The sequence below is a fragment of the Protobothrops mucrosquamatus genome, unplaced genomic scaffold (genome assembly GCF_001527695.2).
Source record: "Protobothrops mucrosquamatus isolate PMUCROS unplaced genomic scaffold, P.Mucros_1.0 scaffold1283, whole genome shotgun sequence".
NCBI lineage: Eukaryota > Metazoa > Chordata > Lepidosauria > Squamata > Viperidae > Protobothrops > Protobothrops mucrosquamatus.
Window position 1 is genome coordinate 85,693 of NW_015387487.1, and position 6,548 is coordinate 92,240.

Genomic DNA, 6,548 nt, shown 5'->3' on the forward strand with positions numbered 1-6,548 from the left:
CAAAGTAAGATCTAACCTAGGTTGAATGGAGTCAAACAATTATTTTTTGTAAAATGTTTTTTTTAACCTGCTAAATTTACATTTGTCTTTTAGCAGATATGTAACAGTATATTAATACTGTATACTGATATATTGTTATTCTACAGTTTTGTTGGTTATATTTGTTTTTAACCATACAGATTATAATATTTTACTTTGAAAAGCTTTATTGCATTTTAAGTCTTTGTTGTAACATAACCATACCATATAGCCTCTGAAAAATCTGCCTGCAACATCTCGATAGCACCAAATGAATGCAGATTTTTTTTTAAAAAAACTAGAGGAATCTGCTATTTAATGGCCCTCTGGATTTTTGCAGCCTTATTGGCCAGACTCCTTAATATTTTAAATGAACAAATTCTTAGCAACCCACAGGTATCCCAACAGTGTTCATTATATTAATCTTTGATATTACTATAAGAATCCTGCGACCGTCCTAAGTTTTGAAGTCTTCGTGAAAACGTGCCAGCATTTTCCAGATCGGGAATGAGGAAAAACCTGCAGCACATTCTGCCAAGACGCAAAAAAATGCTGGGAGCCATGGTTCCAAATCTCCCAATTTCTATTCTTGCTGACTAAAATCTTTGGAGGACCTGGAAAGGCTACCAATATTTCTCAACCTTGACCACTTTAAGAAGTGTGGATTTTAATGCAGGGCTGGCTGGGAATTCTGGGAGTTGAAGTCCACACATCTCAAAGTTGCTGACTGAGAAACTCTGAACTAACCCTCCGGCACCTCGACTTCTCTTTTTTTGTTGCAACGGAACTACAAGACCCGCCCCGATTTAATGACGCAAGGAGATTCCCGCTCCCAGTTGTGGTCGCTTGGGCAAACCTCACCCATTCCTATCCCAAATGCCGAACGCTGGGGGCCAAAGGAACCACCTTCTTTGCTTTAATTGGCCAATCAGGCCTTGACTTCAGCCAATGTAAGAATCAGAACGGGCTGCTTCTTCTTCTTCTTCTTCCCCCCCCCTCCGTGTTTTCCTCCACACCCAGGCCGCGAGGCTAAGTCTCGCGATACTCGAGAGCCGGCTTGGTTCCTGGTTGGTGGGACCGCGTTGAGAAAGCCGGGGCGGCAGCGGAGAGAGGGGCCTGAAAGAAAAAAGAGAAAGAGAAAGAAAAGAGCCCGGCCCGAGTCGCGCGGAGAGAATCGGCGAGAACTCCGTTCGTTTCAGTTTTGTGTTGCGAAGCAGGAGTTGGGAGTTCGGCGCCCTTCGCCGGTTTCATCTCCCCCGGACGGTGTTCATGATGTCTGCGCTGGGACCGGAGAACGAGAACGTGAGCTCCCTTTCGGGCACCGCTTCGCTTCCCAGCGGCATGGAGACCACAGGAGCGGCCCCGGCCTCCGCCGAGGGGGCGCCCGGGATAAGTGACGAAGGAATGGTAAGAGGACTCGGTGGTGGCTGGGAAAAACGGGCTCCGCGGGGGCGACCCGCAGGTTCCTCTCGCCGGCGGAGGCAGGCAGGGAGGGAAGGGCGGCGGGCAACGTGGGGAAAGAACCTCGGCCGTTTCTTCGGACCGAATCTGGGAAGGCGCTCGTAACCGCCGAGTTTCTCCGACGGGGCCGGGACCGAGGCGTGGACGCCGGAGACAATAGGAAGAGCGAGCGACTGTTGAAGCTCCTCTAGCCCAGCCGAGCGGCGCCTCCGGCGGACTCCCCGCGTGGCTGGGCTAGAGGAGTGATGGGCGCGCGTATCCCGAGGGGGGCGAGCGATTTCCCCGGACGCCGCCCCTTTCTCCGGTTGAATCGCGCCGCCTCCGCCGCCTTTTTGTTGTGCCCGCCAGCCGCTGAGCCTCGATCGGGGAAGGTTCGCCGAGTCTTTATCTATTCGCCTCCCTGTCCTGCGCCTCTTCCATTGCAAAAGCCCCATCGGTGCGGTCCTGGATGGGCTGCTGGTGGAAGCGGGTTTCCAGAGAAGTGGAATCGGCCACGCACCGTGTGCTCGTAGCGGAGTGGTCCTTCCAAAGCTCCTAAGCCTTTAAACCAGGGGTAGTCAACCTTGGCTCTTTTATGACTCGTGGACTTCAACTCCCAGAATTCCTGAGCCAGCATGGCTGGCTCAGGAATTCTGGGAGTTGAAGCCCACGAGTCATAAAAGAGCCAAGGTTGACTACCCCTGCTTTAAACATTCAACGTTGCGCCTTCAGCGGCGCCGAGATGGTTACGTCCTGTAGCCCGGTTGCAGCCCTGGCTGCTCTTGCAAGCCTCCGATCGCCTTAGCTTCAAGAGCTTGGAGGCTCCCTTGGTTGGTGCTTGAGAGGCCTTCGCTTTCAGTAGTTGATGGCGGTAATCCTGTCGAGGCCACTTCTCTTGTTTTACGATTAGGATGTGTAGACGTCAAAAAAGGCTGTTGCCAGGCCCCGAGACAACTGCTTCTTGATTGCGGAAAGTCGTTTGTGCTCAGCTCCTCCTGGCACGTGTGCGTTTCACGAGAAACAACCCTTCTCCACTTGTCCAGGGCTCCACCTGGTTTACTGTATTTTTGAGATTTTTGCTCAAAAGACTTTGCAGAGACTAAAGGTAAAGTTAAAATGTACAAAAAACACACAAACCCTGAAGGTAACTTTGTAATTGTTCTTAGAAAATTAACATAGGAGCTTTTTCCTTGATATTTTTTTGCTAAAGTATATAGTTATTTTATTTAAAAATAAAACAGGTAACATACAGGTAATCCCCCGAGTTACGAAGGTTCCCTTAAGTAAGTGTTCAAAGTTACGTGATAAGCGCCCTCTAGTGTTTACGAACAAGTTCAGAAATTATGAATATTGCAGCACCAAGGCAGTCGTTCACCCTTGCTAACGACCGTTCACCCTTGCTAACGACCGTTCACCCTTGCTAACGACCGTTCACCCTTGCTAACGACCGCAGAGGTACTGCAACATTCACCCTGACTATTCCCTTGAGGAAAAGCCTTTGCTGCTGAGAACGGAGTTCCGAATTGATGTGCGCGTTGCTCCCGGCCTCCGTTTTTGTCAGCAAAGGCCTTGAGGAAAAACCTGTGCTGCCAAGTACGGAGCTCCGGATTGAGGCGCATGTCGCTCTCAGCCTTTTCATTGGTAAAGGCCTTCTGAGGCGCGTGTTGCTCCCAGCCTTTTTTCATCGGTAAAGGCCTTGAGGAAAGCAGGGAGTGATGGTGTTCAAGGTACGCCATTCACTTTTATGAATCCTCGAGTTACAATTGGAATGGGCAGGCTCCATTACATTCATAACTCGAGGACTACCTGTACATTTTGGGAAGGCTAAAGGTTGTATTTACCAGTCTATTAATCTGAAATAAATCAGGAAATACAACGTATTTGTAGATGGATTCCAGGCAATTTTGCTTGCAAGTACTGCTAAAGTATATATGTTGTTATAAAAAGTATTTAGAATTGCAGCTGCATCTGTGTTAAATTGAAATGTTACCTTTGCTTTGACTTTGAATGTTTTGTGTTCCAGCTTCTGTCATAAATTCCAGCCTCCAAAATTTATATTACTACAGTGTCACTTGAAAATTGTACATTGAACAGTTTCAAATAAATGTCTTTGTATAGTTACATAATAAGATACATCAATGTTAGTATGTTACTTGCTTCCTTTTATCTTTGTTTACAACTAGAAGATAGTAATTTTAATTGGACTGTGCAGACATTAACAAACTTGTTTGAATCGTGTGTTTTTTAATTTTGTTTTTAGTAATGTAATAAGATAAGGATGTGAAACTCCAAGCATGTCATTGGTAGCATAATTCAAGAATGTATCAATTTCATAAATTCACATATATTTGAAAGATAAATAATGAATTGATGCATAATCTTGTTTAGGATAGAGGAATTATTTATATCCACTTCTACAAATTAAGTAGGACTTGTTAGTCAAGCATTTCTAGCTATTTATTTTTTATTCCACCCTTTTAAAAATACATTTTGGTCAATTCAAGGCAATAAAGTCTTATGGTCATACAATCTCTACTTAAATTCTGTCTGAAGTTAAGTCATGACTTAGTCCACAGTTTTTCACTTCGGTCCCTTTTAAATGTTAAAGACTATTATTTTTATAATATGTTTTATATAATCAGTTACTGATTTTATGCAATTTCAAATAATATATTTTAGTAGAAAGTAAATGGAAAAAAATGTTAATTCAATCTGAACAATTACAAATTTACATTAAGGGTTTGTGTTTGTATATCTTAGCTTATACATTTTATTTATTTAATACTTACTTTTATATGTTATCCTATCTGCATACTCTAGACTATTTATATCCATAAAAGAGGCTTGCTATTCTTAATAACAGCCAAGTCATATTACAAACTTAAAACACAATCAGAAGCAGTATTTAGACTTACTAGTATTCTGACCCTGTAGGGATGGAGAACCTAATTAATATTGTCTATTGTATATATTGCACATCTTGGAGTACAGGTAGTCTTGGTAAGGCCACACTTGGAATACTGCATCCAGTTTTGGTCACCACGATGTAAAAAAGATGTTGAGACTCTAGAAAGAGTACAGAGAAGAGCAACAAAGATGATTAGGGGACTGGAGGCTAAAACATATAAGGAGCGGTTGCTGGAATTGGGTATGTCTAGTTTAACAAAGAGAAGGACGAGGGGGGACATGATAGCAGTGTTCCAATATCTTAGGGGCTGCCACAAAGAAGTGGGAGTCAGGCTATTCTCCAAAGCGCCTGAAGGCAGGACAAGAAGCAACGGGTGGAAACTAACCAAAGAGAGAAGCAACCTAGAACTAAGGAGAAACTTCCTGACAGTTAGAACAATTAACCAGTGGAACATCCTGCCTCCAGAAGCGGTGAATGCGCCAACACTGGAAGTTTTTAAGAAGAAACTGGACAGCCATTTGTCCGAAATGGTATAGGGTTTCCTGCCTGAGCAGGGGGTTGGACTAGATGACCTCCGAGATCCCTTGCAACTTTATTATTATTATTATTATTATTATTATTATTATTATTATTATTATTATTATTATTATTATTATTATTATTATCACAATTGAGCTCAAAATTTATGTTGCTAAATGAGACATTTGTTAAGTGAATTTTGACTCATTTTGCTACCTTTCTTGCCCCAGTTATTAAGTGAATCAGTGCAGTTGTTAAGTTAGTAACACGGTTGTTAAGTGAATCAGCAACCGCCATAAATCTGAACTAGTCACCAAGTGTCCAAATTTTGATCACGTGACCATGGGGATGGTGAATAGTCATAAGTGTGAAAAATGGTCATAAGTCACTTTTTCAATGCAGTTGTAACTTGGATCACTAAATGACAGGATGGATTTGATTTAAATCACGATTTAAATCATGATTTAAATCACTAGTAAAAAGGCTTGATTTAAATCAACTTGATTTAAATCATAATTTTTAAAGAGCAACTGTCATCTCTGTTCCGCAGCAGCTCCTCCTCTGACCTGCTGTTGACTCACCAACAGTCCCATTCATTTTAATGGGACGGCTGGTGATGCAGCAGTGACACAACAAGGTGAGGGACGTGGCAGGCAGCAGGTGAGTGGATGCCCACTAACAGGCGCAATGACAGGTGCTCTTTAAATGTAAGGACTCATTCTTGCTGGTAGTTAGAATCTTTAATATTATTATTTGCAAACAAAATGAAGGTTTCCTATTTAGAATAATAATCTGTCAGTTTAGTAAAACAGCAACATCAGAGCCGATTTTAGGTTAATAGGTTAATCACACATACCGTGTGATTTCCCCCGAAAATTAGACCTACCCCAAAAATAAGACCTACCCTGATTTTTGGGAATGGGCCTAAAATAAGCCCTAGTTAGGACCCTGCCCACTCTGTCCCACCTCGCTGCCGCAATGGGGCAGGAAAGCACGGGTGGTGCCACTGCCACCACAATGAGGCAAGGCAGGTGGGGGAGGGATGTGGAGCTGCCCCACATGCCCCACACCCACTTACTTCAGGAACTCCCCCCCAGCCAGGCCATTCCTTTCTCGGCGACCTTCCCTTTCACTCCCCTCCTGAGCCGGACTACCATGCTACGGAGGATGGGTGAGATAGGCCCAGTCCCCCTCCGTCATTTCGGAGCCAGGGGGAGTGATGGCAAAAGGTTCCGCTGCTGCTGTTTACCACTGGAGGGGCTTTTTTTGTGCTTCAGCCAACAGATCACCTGTCTGGCGGCAACCGACTCCTCCTATTCCACCAACTCTCCTGTGGCTTGCGCCATGACTGGGCAGTGCAAGCCTCCCCTGCCGCCTCTCTCCGCCAGCCCTCCATCGCCGCCATTGGAGTGAATGAAAAACGGCGAGGGGAGCGGCTCTGCGCAGTGATGCAGAGCAGACAAGACAAGAGCACTTGCTTGCTGCTCTACATCGTCCTGCCTTTCCCTTCTCTTTCTGGAAATGGTAGCCCCGTTTCCTGCCGCTTCTCCTCCTGGCACTGCTGTAGAGTTTGGCGCACTACCATCCAGCTCCTCTTTCTTCCCAAAAGCATTTCTTCACTAACCTGCTTTCATTACCCAAGATAGGTAACATCTCAAAAATG